Genomic DNA, 18,944 nt, shown 5'->3' with positions numbered 1-18,944 from the left:
TGAAAATGTCAATATGTAAGCCACAAAGTTTTCCTTTTTAACCTAAATACAACACAAGCATTATGACCATACAACTTCACTACACATATTACATTTCCCACTGTCTCCCATTAAATTTCCTTCAAACGCTTCCAGTTTCCACGAAATTAGACGGTATAACAACTAATTTCAATACAGATCTAGAAGCAGGTCAGCATGAAAAGTATTAAACAGCAAGTCAAACAGCGGCCAAAGTAATGATAAGATTAATAGTAAAACACTTGTAGCTTTACATTACTTAGCATAGACTGCTAAATATAAGACAAAATGATAGCAACTGCTGTTATGAAGTAGAATTAAATTTCATACAAGAAAATATTAAAGAACTTCATAGAATTTCAAAGTTTATAACTGCTCATGTTATAAGCATGAATTTTATATATAGTTTACATTAATGATAAAAAACAAAATCAAACAACTGTCATATAGTTTTTTTTGGCTGGTTTGAATATTTATTTTAAAAAGATGCAGTTTGGTCTGGGCTTCCAGGTCTAGCAAAACCTTATAAAATTACAAAGGGGAATGTTCACCCCTCCTCTCAGATAGAGAATGAGAGAGCATGGCATGATAGAGAATTTGCGCAAGAGGGAGGGAGAGAGAGAGGAGAGAGAGAGAGAGAGAGAGAGAGAGAGATAGAGAGAGAGAGAGAGAGATAGAGAGAGAGACGAGAGAGAGAGAATGCAAACCTGGACTCATGCGTAGCTCTGGCTTTAGTGCCCTCTAATGGTGCACTTCCGTTTTTGGGCTCTGTGTCACTGTTTAGAGCAGCACATGGGGAATCATGCAAGCATCAGTTAACATCCAGTCTTTCTTGTCTTTGTTCAGGCATTATCTGTAACCTGTTTATTGAACCTATTTGCACACCATTTACACTTTATCTTTAGTGGATGTTTTATTTTAGAACAGTATTTAGTTGGTGAAGTCATGCTAGTTGGTCAGTGCTTGCTTCCCTGTTCCAGTGTTTATATGGGTCTCAACTGGAAGGTAATAGGTTGTAGTAACCTCAAAGCCAATTCAATTGTAATAATCTTTGTTGTATATCTGAGTTATGCATTTATTTGTGCATTGATACTGATTACTGGATTCAAAAGCCACATTTCCTTTTTTCTGTTTTCCCAGTTTTACACCACTTCCAGTAAAATCGCTAAAAGGCACCACATGTCTCGGCCTCTTTTTGGAAGAGTGTTTACCTGTCTGCATTGCTGTGAACGGAAACACATAGTGAAGGCAGAACAGTAAAAAGATAACTTCATCTAAAGATTGTACTGGAGACACAACTGCTTGCATCACAACAATGTCAGAGACAAACCTAGTGACCCTGATCTTCATGGCCTGGAAGTGTGGTCTGAATGCTCTTCATCTTGCTTCTCTTCACAATGCTTAAGTAAGTCCTCAGTCAGTATTGCTGCAGCTCGTGCCAGAGCCAAGGCTGAAGCAGTGCGTCTGCGAGCAGAATATGCAAAGTGAGAGATAACCATGAAAGTGGAGAAGGCTCAGATTGATGCAAATGCATCTATAGAGAAAGCCTGTATAGAAGTAACACTGAGTGCTCTTAAGGAGGAGTGTGAGGCTGAGGCAGCATCAGCCAAAGCCAAAGTGCTTGAAGCAGCTACAGATGTAGAAACTGATGAGCACCATAATGAAGTCAGCCAGCATACATCACATTATCAGTTACTTGGTCGCACAAGTGAATACATCCAGACTCACTTTTCTCCTCAGCAAATTCAACTTACTCAGCCCAATCATTTGAAGTTAGAGGCTGGTGGAGCATCACAGCATGTCAATGCTCCAAACACTGAAGATCACTGTGCCAGTGAAAGCTTGCCAACACCAGGGGGCACCGCTTCTCCCTCTCAACCTCAACAGGAGCAAAGGTCACAAACAAATCCCCAGCCAAACTTCAGCCACGCTAATCTTAGTCCTCTGCAGCATTCACAGTACTATGATAATGTCAGCAGAAGGAGCCAACATATTCAGAACATCCAGCCCAAGTCTTCCAACGTGTCTGATTTAGCTATTTATCTGGCTCGTCGAGATCTAGTCACAGTAGAGTTGAAAACATTTCACAATCAGCCTGCAAATTATTTGTCATGAAAATCTAGCTTTCTGAATGCTACTGAAGGGCTGTACCTCAAGCGAAGTGAGCAGCTTGATCTTTTCATAAAGTGGTTAAGCTGTGAGGCACTGCAGCATGCTAAAAGAATCAGAGCAGTTCATATCAACCAACCTGATACAGGCCTGGATATGGTGTGGCAGAGGCTTGACCAATGCAATGGCTCTCCAGAAGCCATAGAAGCTTCTCTTTTTTAAAGACTTGAAAGGTTTCCAAGAGTTACGAACAAAAACTACTTACAGCTTCAAGAGCTCGCAGATCTGCTCCTAGAAATCGAAGCAGCAAAATGTGAGGGTTACTTACCAGGGCCCAGCTTCCTTGACACAGCAAGAGCCACATTAATCCTATTGTTGAGAAACTACCTTACAACCTCCAAGAGCAATGGATGAGTCAAGGGTTTAGCTACAAACGAGAGTATAGTGTATCATATCCACCCTTTTCCTTTTTTGCTGACTTTGTGCACTGCAATGCAGAGATGAGGACTGACCCAAGCTTCAGTCTTCCTACGTCAAATGCAGTGTGCCTTCGTAGTGATACAGTCCCACCCAAACGCTGGAGCGACAAAGACCCTGTCACAGTTAGTAAAACAAAGGCTGAAAATCAGTCATCCTTGGACACTTCTAAGAGGCCCATAGTAGATCCAGACAAACAATGCCCTATTTACACAAAACCTCATTCCTTCAAGAAGTGCAGGAGTTTCAGGGAAAAGCCACTTGAGGAACGTATGAGTTTCCTGAAGGAGAACTTTGTATGTTTCAGATGTTGTGCATCGACTGCACATCAGGCAAAATTGTGCAAAGCATTTATTCACTGTTCAGAGTGTGAAAGCAATCATCACATTTCTGCTGTTAATGCAGGCCCTGCTCCTTGGTCAAGAAGGAGTCAGACACACCTGCTGTAGGCCATGATGGGGAGCACAACGAGCATAATTCAGCTGTTCTAACCTCTACAGGCACAGAAGTTTGTGGACAGGGGTTACAAGACAAATCCTGCTCTAAAATATGTCTAGTGCATGTTTACCCCGAAGGGCATCCAGAAAAGAAGTTAGGATGTATGTGGTACTGGATGACCAGAGCAATGTATCATTAGCAAGGTCTGTATTCTTTGACATCCAGGAACATTGGAGGTGGATTCAAACTGTTCTATCATGGTGTAGAGAGGAAGAGAAATGGAGTAGGGATAATCCTAAAGGAACAGCTTGGGAAAAGTGTTCTGGATGTAAAGAGAGTGTCAGACAGGATCATGACTTTAAATATCTTGGGTCAACCATACAGAGCAATGGACAGTGTAGAAAAGAGGTGAAGAAGAGGATGCAGGCAGGATGCAATGGGTGGAGACGGATGTCAGGGCTGATGTGTGACAGAAGGATAGCAGCAAGAGTGAAAGGTTTACAAGACTGTAGTGCGTCCTGCTATGATGTATGGTTTGGAGACTGTGGCTCTGTCTAAAAGACAGGAGGCTGAGCTGGAGGTGGTGGAGATGAAGATACTGAGATTTTCGTTGGGAGTGACAAGGCTGGACAAGATTAGAAATGAGCAGATCAGAGGGAGAGTGAAGGTGGAGCAGTTTGGAGATAAAGCCAGAGAGGCCAGGTTGAGATCGTTTGGACATGTGTTTAGGAGGAATAGTGGCTATATTGGGCAAAGAATGTTGGAGATGGAGCTGCCGCGTAGAAGGAGAAGAGGTAGACCTCAGAGAAGGTTTATGGATGTAGTTAAGGTGGACATGGAGATGGTTGGTGTGAAAGTAGAGGAGGCAATGGATAGGGCAAGATGGAGGCAGATGATCCGCTGTGGCGACCCCTAAAGGGAGCAGCCGAAAGAAGAAGAAGATTCTCAAGTGCCTCTCTAATAGCATCTGAAGCTTGGGACATATCTATTGCTCCAGCAATCATCATGGCAGGACCTGCATAGAGAGAATAAACAGGAAGTTCAAACTTACCTGAACAAATAAAGTGATTGTATTATTGTATGAGTAATAAGATTCTCACTAACAACCCATCCAACTATTGGTATTAATGTCACTCCCAGTCCAACATTCCTCACAGTCGTAGCGTTTTCTCTCCTTACTTCCTGTCTCTGAAGTCTGGTTCTTGTTGAGCTCAGATTTGTTCTCGCCTCTCTCAGAGCACCTTCAGAGTCACTCAGTAATTTTTTATTAGATGTCTGTTTTATTTTCAGATTGTCTAATTGTTTTGTGTTGCTTATCTCTCGTTCAAGTTTTCCTGCATCTTGTGTAAGGATCTCAATGTTGTTATCCAGGATCCTCAGCACTGCAGAGGCTGCCTGTTCTGACCACTCCAGGCTATGCTTGGCCTGCACAATCTGCTTTCTGATGTAGTTGTAGTTGGAGCACTGCCCAGTAATGGGATCTACTGTCCTTCAATGAGGACCTCATATACTCTCCTGATGGAGTTGAGGCCAGTAGATGGTGTCAGAGTGGTCAAGGGGGAGGGGAAAAATGGTAAAATTCAGTAATGTTTATTCACTAAAGTGAGAATGATGTAGAAAAATTCATTCAGATTCAGATTCAGATTTCTTTATTGATCCCAGGGGGAAATTGCAGTTGTTACAGTTGCAGCCATTTATGTAAAAATAAAGCCATTTATGTAAAAATAAAAAATAAAGACAATATAGAAAATTTACAGTATTTACACCAGATTTAAGTACTTAAGAATATAGTAAGGTGGCGGTGATTGTGATAGTAATGTGAAACATCAGGTATAAAGCAATTACAATTATTTAAATTATTTAAATTAAGTTAGTGTCCCTCTGAGTTATTGCACACACAATTGTTATTATTGCACATATGAACAGTTTCGTATTGAGTTTGTGAGTCACACACTGAGGGAGGAGTTATAGAGTTTGATGGCCACAGGTAAGAATGACCTCCTGTGGTGCTCTGTGGTGCATTTCGGTAGAGTGAGTCTTGAGCTGAATGAGCTCTTGTGTCTCATCACCGTGTCGTAGAGTGGGTGGGAGCCATTGTTCATAATGGCCCGCAGTTTAGACAGCGTCCTCCTCTCCGACACTGCCTTCAGCGAGTCCAGCTCCACACCCACAACATCGCCGGCCTTGCGGATCAATTTGTTGAGTCTGTTGGCATCTGCCACCCTCAGCCTGCTTCCCCAGCATGCAACAGCATAGAGGATAGCACTCGCCACCACAGACTCATAGAAGATCCTGAGCATAGTCCGGCAGATGTTGAAGGACCTCAGGCACCTCAGAAAATAGAGACGACTTTGGCCCTTCCTGTAGAGGGCGTCAGTGTTCTTAGCCCAGTCCAGTTTATTGTCAATATACACACCCAGATATTTGTAATCATCCAGTGTCCACACTGACCCCGCTGATGGACACAGGGGTCACCGATGCCTTGTCCCTCCTCAGCTCCACCACCAGTTCCTTTGTCTTTGTCACATTGAGCTGCAGATGGTTCCGCTCGCACCATGCAACAAAGTCCTTCACCGTCGCCCTGTACTCATCTTCTTCACCCTTGCAGAGTGACTATTGCAGAGTCATCAGAAAACTTCTGAAGGTGGCAAGTCTCTGTGCAGTAGCTGAAGTCCGTGGTGTAGAGGGTGAAGAGGAAGGGAGAGAGGACAGTACCTTGTAGGACTCCAGTGTTGCTGACCACTCTGTCCAACACACAGTGCTGCAGGCGTACGTACTGTGGTCTGCCAGTCAGGTAGTCAACAATCCAGGCCACAAGGGGGGCATCTACCTGCATCACTGTGAGCTTATCACCCAGAAGAGCGGGCCAGACGGTGTTAAATGTGCTGGAGAAGTCAAAAAACATGACCCTCACAGAGCTGGCTGGCTTATCCAGGTGAGCATAAACTCGGTCGAGCAGTTAGATGATGGCGTCTTCAACTCCCAGTTGGGGCTGATAGGCTGGAGGGGATCTAGAAAAGGCTGGACTATGGGTCGGAGCTGATCCAAGACGAGCCTCTCCATGGTCTTCATGACATGAGACATCAGTGACACTGGCCTGTAGTCCTTGGCATCACTGGGTCGTGGCGTCTTTGGGACAGGAACAATGCAGGATGTCTTCCACATCATGGGGACCCTCTGGAGACTCAGGCTCAAGTTGAAGACATGTTGAAGTACTCCACAAAGTTGGGTGGCACAGGCTTTAAGCACCCTGGGTGGAACCCCATCAGGGCCTGCAGCCTTGTTTGTGTGGAGTCTCTTCAGTTGTCTTCTCACCTGGTCAGCAGTGAGACACACTGTAGAGGTGGTGGGTGGGGGAGGGATGGAGGTGTGAGATGGGCTGTCACAAGAGGGGGGCAGGCTATCAGTAGGGGGAGGAGGGATGAGTGGTATGGTCTGCTGAGGACTGGCAGCAGAGGAGTCAGGCTGGGGGGGGACAGAGCCTGCCGTGTCAAATCTGTTAAAGAACAGATTTAGCTTGTTGGCCCTGTCCACACTGACCTCTACTCCGCTGTTGTTGCTACACCTGAAGCTGGTGATGGTCCTCATTCCATTCCAGACCTCCCTCATGTTGTTCTGCTGGAGTTTCCACTCCAGCTTCCTCCTATATTTGTCCTTCGCCTCCTTGATAGCTGTCCTCAGTTCCCTCTGGATCGTTCTCACCTCCACCCTGTCTCCAGCTCTGAAGGCTCTCTTCTTCTTGTTGAGGAGAGCCTTAATGTCCTTTGTTACCCACGGCTTGTTGTTTGGGTAACATTTAACAGTCCTGGTTGGGACAGTGGAGTCCACACAGAAGTTAATGTAGTCGGTGATACACTCTGTGAGCCCGTCGATGTTCTCGCCGTGCGGCTCACAGAGTGCAGACCAATCAGTAGCCTCAAAGCAATCCTGTAGTGCCTCATAATTCTCCCCAGACCATCTACTCACGGTCCGCTTGGTCACAGGCTGACATAACAGGAGCTGAGGTGAACCAAGTTGTGGTCTGACCTACCCAGAGGGGGAAGGGGGGAGCAGCTGTATGCGTCCTTAACATTAGCATACAGCAGGTCCAGTGTTCTTTCCTCTCTTGTGGGACAGTCCACATACTGTAGTGTGGTAGTGCCTTGGCCATAGCGACATGGTTAAAGTCACCGGATATGGCGATAAAGGCACTCGGGTGTTGCGTTTGGAGACGTGCTGTTGTTGAATAAATGACGTCACTTGCCGACGTCGGGTTGGCAGAGGGGGGAATGTAGACAGTCACGAAGATGGCATGTGAATACTCGCGTGGTAAATAATATGGCCTGAGTCCGACAGCCTACAGCTCAATGTCCGGGCAACAGGTACGTTCCTTGATGGTAATGTGACCAGGGTTACACCAGCGGTTATTGAGTAACACAGCGAGCCCACCTCCTTTGCGCTTACCGCTCTCGGTGCAGCCCCGGTCGGCCCGAACAGTCTGGAAGCCATCGATGGAAACATGGTCATCCGGGATGTCCTGGTGTAGCCATGTCCCCGAAAAGCACATTAGACTACACTCCCGGTACTCCCTCTGACTCCTGGCTAATGCTGTCAGCTCGTCCATCTTATTCGCCAGCGACCTCACATTGCCCATGATGACGGAGGGGAGACGCGGCTTATATCCCTTCTTCTCCATAAGCCTCCGCCGTCTCTCCCTCGCTTTCCCCGTGCGCTGGTTAATTCCCCCTCTGCAACCCCTGTGCGTCCGTCTCCAAAGCTCTTCGGTGATGTTCGTTGTCCTGGTCGCCATGCCGACTGGCTGCAGTGCGATCAGCTGATCCCGGGTGTAAACAAAGCGGCCATGCTGCATCGCCGCGGCGTACAGAAAAGTTACGCGCAAATAATAATAATAAACAGGAGGAAACAAAATACTGTACAAATTATATATATATATATATATATATATATATATATATATACACACACACACACACACATGTGGGCAGCTCAGTAACCAGATACAATAGCCTCTTAACAGAAGACAACAAACTCTATCAGTTAAACTGCAGAACTGTTCACACCTTTGTGCTCTTGACTGTGCATAGATTCTGTTCTTACCTAAGAACAAATCCCAAAACATTGGTGAATGTCAGAATCTTGTTAAAAACTGTGAAAGCAGATATTGAGAAGAAATTCCTTCTTAGGAATAATAGATGAATAAGACATAGGGTCATTGCCAACATGTATCTATCCATGATCAATGAAACAACTCTCCAACACTCCACCTCCCTGACATATTTTCTCTTAGCGAGTAGTATCAGTGAAAGGTTAAAACAATGTAAAATGTTTATTTTTATTGTTGTGTTACTTTTAATGTGTTGATGTTATTATTCAACTTACCCACAAGAGCAGAGTTTGTTCATGTTAATCTGAGAGAAAAAGAAAGTAAATGTTTTATCAAAAAGAAAGACAATGAGCCCATCAGGAGGTCATAGTAAGACATCATTTTTTATAAAATATTACATTGGTGTTATACGAAGATTAATGAGACATTTTGAAAATAACAAGAAAAAACAAAACAAAAATGGATACATACATTAAAATAAATAAATAAATACATTCACTTGTGCTGTAATACTGAAGTCCAGTCTCAGTAAATAAGTCTGGTCAAGACAGTACATCAACGATCTCTGTCTTTTCACAATCTTTGACTAACTGAGTGCAAAGCGTCTGTCTATGTTGTTTAATTCAAATGAATGTGAAAATGTTTATTAGACTCTCCATATATTTATACTACTATAATAATAATAATATCAGTAGTAGTAGTGGTTTGTGGTGAAGAAGACTTTCTAATAAGTACTGCCAAAGTTGCACTTAAATAAGTTCATACATGTAATTAAAATTTATAAAAACACAGGACACCTTTTACCTGGTTTATATTCAGTTACCTCTAGATGGTGATTTAGAGTTTTAGAGCAACAAAGACTTTTCTTCTAATTAGATGACTGTTCAAGGAAGCAATGTATCAAAATTCATTTACTCTCAACGTTATGGTTATTTCATACTTTCACTAAATCAAGGATACTGTTCAACATGGCATGCAACCATTTCAGGCAAACATTAATATACACACGTCATTATGAATATTTTAAACTTCAGCAATGTTAAGTGATTGCCTTATCACATTTTATCACAAACAGTCAGTTTAAAGTAAGAAATATTACCTCCAATTAGTCCTTTTAGATTGTTTACTGATCTAGATCACCCATAATGGTTCTCTATCTGAGACTGAATAAGTCCCTCCTTTTAAAGTGCAGCAGCTGTTGGTGGGCTAGGCTTTTACATCCTACAGGTAATAAATACTCCGTGACATTAATTTTGTCCTTCATTCTGTCTCTTCCCTTCATATCAGCAGAGAAAAGAGACCTTTTCCACACCTTCACTGAAAGCTACTCAGATATCAAGGTAGGACAGCTGATCTAAATCTAAGATTAGCATTTACTGGTTTTTACTGGTTTTTACTGCTGTTTCTTTGTCACATTTTGCAGCACTTTGATTAATTCATTCATCTCTGTCCAATAACTAGATTAACAGTACATAACAGTATAGTAATAACCCAGAAGTTGCTAGGGGGCCCACTGGTGGCTGTAGTGCCCTAAGCAGAGGTTATGTTGTATATTAGAGTTGGCACTGTATGTAAAATACTTTTACTGTGCTAGACAAATGCTTGCTACACATCACATGCAAAAGTTTGAACATGCCTGGCCAAATGATTATCTGTGTGAAAACAAGTTCTCTACCAGAAAAACTCAAATATGGCATTTTCTTCTAATTGTATTAGATAATTTTTATTTATGTGATGACTTTTTAATATTTTGAAAAATTGTGTCTTTTATACATTGTTTTTTCTTCAATATGTTAAATTCAGCAAATAAACAGTATGGTGTATTAAAATGTGCTGATGTGATTTCTCTATAGAGGATGTGTTAATTTATTTTCAATTGACAAAACTTGTCATTTAACCAGGGGGCCCAAACCTTCATATATGACTGCATAACATAGAGGTAACTAATAGGTGGACCGTGGTCAAAGTCCGGACCCAGACACTGTCCTATATGGACCTGAAAAGAGAAAACTGACAATATATGTTGTTGAAATATTACTGAATTGTATTTTATTTTATTTGATGTTCAGTTGTTGCCTGTATTAAATGTTGATATACCTTTTAGGCTACTTCAGTCAACAGTATACAGCACCAAATCATGATGTTCCAGACCTTCATGTGAGGAAATTTTCTCTAACTGGACCTTTTTTTTTCATTAAAGACCCCCGGTATAACATTTATTTTGGCATAAACATCAAATTATTTAAAGATTTTGAAAAAGATTAAGTGGAACACCACTGATGTTCTACCTGTAGATAGAGGTTATGAGTTGTTCAATGCAATCATAAAACAAGCTAACATGGTAGCATTTGTTAAGCTGAAACTAGTTGAATGTGGTTTGTAAGATAGGTCCTAGGCGTCCCTATGAATTACTATAGAAAATATAAATATTCTACATCTTGAGATGTAGGTTATTAGCAACAAATGTAACTGCTAATGTAGTTCGGCAGCTACAAAGTGAAAATGGTAAACTATGATGTCTTTTACCATTTTCAGTCTCAGAGGAGCTGAAAGACACCTGTCAGGCTTTTTGAAGGGCATGGAACAAAAAAGATACAATGCCATCATTATTGCCAGAACATCTAGCCAATTAGGATTAAGCATTGTTATTATACTGTTGTTATCCTTATATATATATATATATATATATATATATATATATATATATATATATTTTTTTTTTTTTAACTACTTACTCATACATGTCTCTTCCCTAATATTTGTTTTAGTAGGAACTATGGATTCCAAAATTGCTAAGACCTGTCAAAGCCTCACCACAGCTGAGGAGATGAGAAACCAAACCAAGCTTGTGATGCAGGGAGAGCTGGTCTTCATCTCTTCTAAAACAGATTTCTCCATCAACAAAAACCCACCCAAAGACGGCTACAAGCACTTCAAATACCCACATTCATTTTGAGCCTGTCTCATGCAAGTGTGGCCCACAAGAACATGGATCAGAATCGGCTTCACACCATGGCTGTTCCAGATTATATGAAGACTGCAGTGAAGATTCTGTTCCAAGATAATGATGAAGTTGTTGAAGCTCACCTTCCTGACTGTCACGGTTGGCTCCTCCCAGTTCTGTCCATGTGCTCATGTTTTGGTCTTGTAACTCCGCCCCTGATTGTTATCACCTGTCCCTCATTGTTACGTGTATTTAAGCCCTGTGTTTGCCCCTTGTGTTTGCCAGTCTTTGTACTTTTGTACCTTTGTACCTTTGTACCTTTGTACCTTGTCTTTGTTTGATGTCTGTTTGCTGATCGCTCTGGTTGTTGTCATGTCTATCTCCCGTTCTGTACGTGTCGGCTCATTGACCCTGGACTGTTATGACCACGACCCTGGATTTGCCCCTAATAAATCTCGCTTATCTCAGCGTGTGCGTCCGCCTCCTCGCTCCTCGTTACAGAAAGACTGGCCACCACAGGACGCAGCAGGTAAGCGAGACTCCGGCATGTGGTTGTTCCGTTGGGACGAAACTCCGGCTGTTTCAAAGCAGTCCGAGTTCGCCGTGTCCCAACGCCACCAAGCCGGAGACAGCAAATCCCCTGGCGCTGAGGGAACACGAGCGTCTCGTCGGTCCCGCAAGAAAGCGGAGGACCTTCCCGCCTTGTGTCCGGGCGACGAGAGCTCAGGTAAGCGCCTTGGGTCTGCCCGTCTTGAGCGCCACTGCAGGGAGGAGCGACCTGCAGTGCAAGACGGGGTCAGACAGAACGAGCATTCAGATGACCCGTTTTTTGGTACTCGGCTCGTTCGCAAGCGTCACTGCGAGCTGCCAATCGCTCGAGTGAGCTTTGGGAACGGCCGAGTGGGTCCAGTATCTGTGTGTTCCTCCAGGTTGGAGCAGAGGCCCCCAGCCCGAAGGCTTGATCCCGTGGCCGCACCCCGCGGCACTTCTGATCCCGTGGCCGCACCCCACGGCACTTCTGATCCCGTGGCCGCACCCCGCGGCGCTTCTGATCCCGTGGCCGCACCCCGCGGCGCTTCTGATCCCGTGGCCGCACCCCGCGGCGCTTCTGATCCCGTGGCCGCACCCCGCGGCGCTTCTGATCCCGTGGCCGCACCCCGCGGCACGCCTGATCCCGTGGCCGCACCCGCGGCACGCCTGCGCCTCCGGACCCGCCGCCAGTCGCCGCGCCTCCGGACCCGCCGCCAGTCACCGCGCCTCCGGACCCGCCGCCAGTCGCCGCGCCTCCGGACCCGCCGCCAGTCTCCGTGGACGTCGCAGCAGGCCCCGCGCCTGCCTCCGTGGACGTCGCAGCAGGCCCCGCGCCTGCCTCCGTGGACGTCGCAGCAGGCCCCGCGCCTGCCTCCGTGGACGTCGTAGCAGGCCCGCCTGCCTCCGTGGACATTACATCCCCTTTGTTCCCACCCATCCCGCCCTCGTCTGTGTCTGTTCCCCCTGGGCCTTCTGTGTCTGTTTCCGTTCCCTTGTTTCTGCCCTGTTCAGTCCCTGGTTTTGTCCTGTTCCCTACTGTTGTGTCTGTCTCGGTTCCCGTTCCTGTTGTGGTTCCCGTTCCTGTGTCTCCTTTTGTTTCTGTTCCTGTTTCTGTTTCCGTGCCCGTGTCCGTTCCCGTGTCTGTCCTGGTGCCTGTTCCCCTGTCTTTTGCGTGGTCTGTTGTTCGTTCTTGTTTTCCTCGTCCTGTGTCTCCGGTCGTCTCTCGGTCGGCGTCGTTTTGTGTTGTGCCTCCTCGTCCTCCCTCCGTTTTTTGTCCTCGTTCTGTTTCGTCTGTTCCTGTGTCTGGTGTGTCTCCGTCTGTGTCTGTTCCTGTGCCTTGTGGTTCTGTTCCTGTGCCTTGTGGTTCTGTTCCTGTGCCTTGTGGTTCTGTTCCTGTGCCTTGTGGTTCTGTTCCTGTGCCCGTTTCTGCCTCTGTGCCCGTTTCTGCCTCTGTGCCCGTTTCTGCCTCTGCTCTGGCTTCGGTGTCTGTGCCTGTTTAGTTTAGTTTTGTCTTCTCTGGGTTTCGCTTTTTTGTTGGGTTGGTTTGTTTTGTTCTGTGTGGCACGCCCGGTGTGCGTGCCTTTGGGGGGGGGTTCTGTCACGGTTGGCTCCTCCCAGTTCTGTCCATGTGCTCATGTTTTGGTCTTGTAACTCCGCCCCTGATTGTTATCACCTGTCCCTCATTGTTACGTGTATTTAAGCCCTGTGTTTGCCCCTTGTGTTTGCCAGTCTTTGTACCTTTGTACCTTTGTACCTTTGTACCTGGTCTTTGTTTGATGTCTGTTTGCTGATCGCTCTGGTTGTTGTCATGTCTATCTCCCGTTCTGTACGTGTCGGCTCATTGACCCTGGACTGTTATGACTACGACCCTGGATTTGCCCCTAATAAATCTCGCTTATCTCAGCGTGTGCGTCCGCCTCCTCGCTCCTCGTTACACTGACCAGCTGGAGAACATTCGTGTCATTGCAGATGACTGTCTTGCATTGGCTGAATCAACAGAAATGAGTCTGTATGATCAGAAGAACAAATCTACAAAAACAGACTTTGTGATAGAACAATTCCAAAGAATCAGTTTCAGCTTAGAAAAATTCCCTGATTGTAAACCAAAGAAGAAGGTTCAGAAATTATGTAAAGAAGCCATTAAAATCTGTAAAGACCTGGCAAAATATGCACCAGATGGGAAATGTGAGGAAGAGAAAACAGAGGAGTTAACTGAGAAAATCAGTGAACTGATTGAATCTGCCCGCCGTTTTGACTGCAAAAGCAAAGACGTCACAAAAACTCCTTCCTTGATTCCAAAACCACCAATGATGTTTAAAGAAGAAAGTAAATCAGAGAGAAAAAGTGCTTCAGAGAGAGCAACAGAGACCGCCAGGTTCCGCAAAGAGCAGAGCCGAGCTCAACTGAACAACATTAGAGAGACCTATGACAAGAGTGTGGAGAACATGGAGCAAAACCAAAAGGAACTCACTGAAATATTGATCTCCATGCGAAACTGTGAATTAAAACAGATAGACTTTAACACCACCATACAAATGCTGGTCAAAGGGATGGATGCCATGGGGAGAGTGAAGGAGCAATGGGAGAAGATGGTGCGCTTCTTTCAGGTGGTGTCCAATTGTGAAAACCAGCCTGACCAGAACTCTCAAAGATTTTGTCTCCACATCTGAGAAGACTCAGTCACTTTCCTACAATGCAAAGCTCTTCTCCAAAGATAAGCATAATGTAACCCAGGTCACAAAAGATCTGAATAAGACAGTCTAATTATTAAGAATTGCGCTACAGAACACTGGAACCATGAAATAACTCATTCTTAATTCTAAAAGAAGAAACTAATATTTAACTGTTAAAGTTTAATGTACAAGTATTTCTGAGCCTGAGCCAAGCTCAATCTATATGAAATGAGCTGAGAAGAATAAAATAAAATGGACGCCGATATTAAAAACAAAAATAGGTTTATTTAGTCCGTAAGTATCCATTTCACTGATTGGAGAGATATTTCACGTCACTGATCCAGCCAGCCAATAAGGTGGCCAGTTACATTAATGTGAGGGTAAAATACTGCTGGATTTGGTGCTGAACTCCCTTTTTGGGTTCAGCCAGCAGCCAAGGTGGTGGATTTCCCTGCAAAAGAACAGAGATAAGCTAAAAGTTATAAAAACGATAAAAACAGCGCTAGGATTAAGAGAATCTTTTGTTTATTTAAACTGCTCAGGTTGGACCTAAAAAAGCACTTCCCCGGCGAACAAGGAGTTCTATTTGCCGACATAAACGGATTTTCGCATTGGTAAGTGTACTGCATTGCCGATGCTACAGGCGATTATGCTAAGTTAAGTTAGTATTTACTTATATGCAATGCGTTAAATACTAGCGGTATAATGTGTTTGAACGTGTTCTTATAACTTGGTAGTAGAGCGGCGAAATCAGAGTAAGCTATATAAGAGATATCTGTGGAATTCCAGAGTTCATGCAAGTTTTTTGGCTCGATTTAGACACAGCCTGTGCTGCGCGTGGCTGAGAGAGGCGACGTTACGGTGCACGCGGCAGAAGTTAACCCTTTCAGTGCCGAGTGATGCAGTTTCTTCGTTTACTGTGTAGAAACAATGTGTAGATAACTTTGTAAATAAGTGCATTTATTCGTGAGTCACGCCGGTTACAGTCTATGTTCATGTTTAAAGACACTTTGAAACTTGAATTTAATAGTGATTTATGGCCTTATTATAGGTCAGGTTTTTTTGCCAGAGTGAAAGTTGGATCTGTTTTCATTCGATGGCGAGCCACCCTGAAATATTGACCCTAAACAAGTGATTTGCAAGCAGTGGACATCATTTAGTCTGTGAAATCCCCTGTTCCTGTTGAACTTTGCACTGAAGCCTTTCTCCAGAGCGGTAGGAGGAATACTTACTTTTTTTTCTTCACGGACTGGAACAGTCACAGCCACATGTGCAATTTGCAACCTGTGGAGCAACAAGGAACATTTATTATTTACACACACATATATATGAAAACAAGGGATACTGAAATTGTAATTGAAATTGTACTATTTTGCTAGACGAAATTGAATTGTATTATTGTTGAACTGATTGAGCTGTGATTGGTTTATGGTTTTAAACAAAAAATTGGATGTTTTGTTTCCTACCCGGGTAGTAGCGAAGTAGAGTAGTAGATTTACTAGCTAATCCCGACACAAATTTGATTGGGTTATTGTATGTTTTATTTGTTTTTTTTTTATTTACATACCTGTTTCTTTATTAAATGGAAGTTTTCCTAAACTCCCAATCATAGTGCAGTGGTGCAGTGTCATCTCTTGGGTGGTAGTTGCCCCGGCTCCGTAGGCGATCCTGGGATCATTCTGATTTGCTCACAGTATCTTGGTGTTTTCTTCTTTTGCTTATTCAATTAAACCCAAGGTTAATGATAGAAATTACCTACTGTGTTGTCTTTGTGTTGTGCAATGCTATAATCCAGCTAACGCCCGCTGTTAGCTAGAACCCATGTTACAGGAAAGTTGGCGAGCCAGCCAGGAGCCTGGTATAAGTCAAATGCGTACTTGAGGACTACACTGCACAACTGTCTAAGCAAGGGTGAATTGTTGCACACACTAAAATGGATTTCATTGAGCAAAATGGTGTAAAAGTCCCTAATTCTGTGGTAGTTAGTGGATTAACTGGGTCAGACTGCGATGAAGAAATGTTTATATTTTTAAAAGAACATGGTTCAATAAACAGAACACTAAAAGTAGATGACGCTAGCTCAGAGCTAAGTTATTGTAGAATATGTATCTGGTCGTGCCCTTGCAAATGATCCAAATACTGCCTGCTGCATACGAGCATTAGCCGATGTTTACTGTCAGGGAGTGGGTAGTAAGATCACTCACACTTATGTAGGTAAGCTACAGAGAGTGGCTAAGCTAAGTGGGAGAGATTTAGAAGCAGTCCTGAAAGAAGCCCTAGAACAGATAGGTGAGTTTATTAATACTTCTGAGGCCGCTGGACTGAACAATGACCCTCAAACTGTGAATCCCATCAAAGTTTCAGAACCAAAACACTCTGAAACGGTGTCCCAGACCTTGGTTGGTTCTCACCTGAAGCTTACCTCTGATAATCCGGAGAGTCGTCATACTGTAGATTCCTTGCCATCTAGGCATGGAAAAGTTCCGCTGTTCGAGTCTTCCACGCTTAATCCACCTGAGGTGCAGAAGCTTGTAGTAGAGCACATTGTGAGAAGTGAAGATAAATCTTTATATGCTTGTTCATCTATGAGATTGAGAGTCTTTTCTGGGAGAGTTCCCAAGCCTTACAGCGAGGTTGATTATGACACCTGGCGTTCCCAGGTTGGGCTGATGCTTAATGATTCATCAGTTCCTGATCGTGAGAAAACGCGTAAGATTCTTGAAAGTCTTCTTTCCCCTGCCTCAGACATAGTCAAGCACATCAGTCCTGAATCTGCAGCCACAACATATTTGCAACGATTGGATTCAGCTTATGGCACTGTAGAGGATGGAGAAGAGTTGTTTGCACGGTTCATGAGTACTCTGCAAGATGTAGGTGAAAAACCCTCAGCATATCTCCAACGTCTTCAGTCTGCATTGAGTCTTGCAGAAAGAGCAGGTGGGATTTTAGCTCATGACATGAATCAACAGCTTCTCAAGCAGTTTTGCCGAGGCTGCTGGAATGATAGCCTATTGACAGATCTGCAGTTAGAACATAAGATTTCGAATCCCCTGCCATTTGCTGAGCTCTTACTGTTGCTGCGGACAGCAGAAAACAAGCAAGAAGCTAAGGTTGTGCGGAAGAAACAGTACCTTAGCATGGCAAAACAGAAGGTAGCTGTGCAGTCACACAGTACCTGTAATAGTACTTTAGTGCCCGTTGAACCAGTTTCCAGTGGAATGAGTGAACTGAGAAAAGAACTAGCACAGATAAAGAGTCAACTAACCTCAATTCTGACACAGAGAAGTGAACGAAAAGTGTGTTCAAAGTCTCCACCTCTGAAAAACGATCCTTTGAAACAGTCTGGACCTACAAAACCTGACCATGCACAAAAGAGAGGAATTAAACAAGTAAAGGAAAATGCTAGTATGAGACCAAGGCCCTGGTATTGTTTCCGTTGTGGAGAGGATGGGCACATTGTTGCTTATTGTGAGGCCGATGCCAACCCTGCTCTTGTCGCTGCAAAGAGGAGAGAGTTAAGAGAGAGACAAAAGGTTTGGGAGGATGACCAGAGACCTTTAAACTGAAGCCAGTTTCTGTCAAGGGACGGCCAGGAACTGCAGCTACTCATCCCAGTCCCATTAAGCAGAAATCTGTGAAGACAAATGCCAAACACACCTTGTTAAAACATGCACACACAAGACAATCTTATGCTATACCCAAAGGACTAATAGGAACCAAATGCACAGCTCAGGTAAAAATTTGAGAAATCAAGACAAACTGTTTACTAGATACGGGTTCACAGGTGACTACAATTTCCCAATCGTTCTCCAGCCACTATTTGCCTACATTTCAGATAAACCCGCTTGGTGACCTGTGGAAGGGGCCAATGGTCAAAATGTGCCTTACCTGGGATATGTAGGTTTAAATATTACTTTCCCTAAGGAGTTTGTTGGATTGGAGGTGGAAGTTCCTACCTTAGCTTTGGTAGTTCCAGACTTGAACACTGAAACTCAGTCACAGGTTCTTGTTGGTATGAACACCTTGGATGTTTTTTACAGCACTATCAGTGAAGGAGTTGTGGAAAGGTGCAATTCCAGCTCTTACGGTTATAAAGCTGTATTGAAAATACTTAAAGCAACACATGAACAACAAAGCCTTAGATATGGATTGGTTAAACTCCACAGCAAAACTCCTCAAGTCATCCCTGCTGGTGAAAATGTGGTCTTGGAAGGCTGTATTTTAGCCAACCAATGGATTTCAGAAACAGTTGCTGTCTTAGAGCATCCTACGAGTTCCACCTTGCCTTGGGGACTATTTTTGAAGCCATGTTTGATGAGCCTCCCTAGTAGACCACCCTGCAAAGTGCCTGTGCTGCTGATGAATGAGTCTCAGCACAATATAGTCCTTCCCCAGCAATGCATCATTGCTGAACATAACTCTATTCAGGCTGTACTGCCTAAGACATTCCATTCAGCTACGTCTGTGCCAGTCAAGCCAGAACTGAGTTTTAACTTTGAGGGTTCTCCTATTTCCACTGAATGGAAAGAACGAGTCATAAAGAAGTTGAACAGCATGCCTGATGTCTTTGCACAAAATGACCTAGATTATGGGAGAACCGACAGAGTTAAACATAACATAAAACTTGTTGACGAAACTCCCTTCAAGCACC

At 44.0% G+C, this 18,944-nt stretch overlaps 1 pseudogene; it reads left to right on the top strand.

Annotated features, from left to right (window-relative positions):
* The first annotated feature begins 13,294 nt into the window (after positions 1 to 13,294).
* Positions 13,295 to 14,458, top strand: LOC108414315 (annotated as a pseudogene).
* Positions 14,459 to 18,944: the final 4,486 nt, after the last annotated feature.

This window comes from Pygocentrus nattereri, chromosome 1 (genome assembly GCF_015220715.1).
Source record: "Pygocentrus nattereri isolate fPygNat1 chromosome 1, fPygNat1.pri, whole genome shotgun sequence".
Taxonomy (NCBI): domain Eukaryota; kingdom Metazoa; phylum Chordata; class Actinopteri; order Characiformes; family Serrasalmidae; genus Pygocentrus; species Pygocentrus nattereri.
The sequence above is the reverse complement of the archived record's forward strand: the minus strand, read 5'-3'. Positions and strand labels throughout refer to the sequence as shown.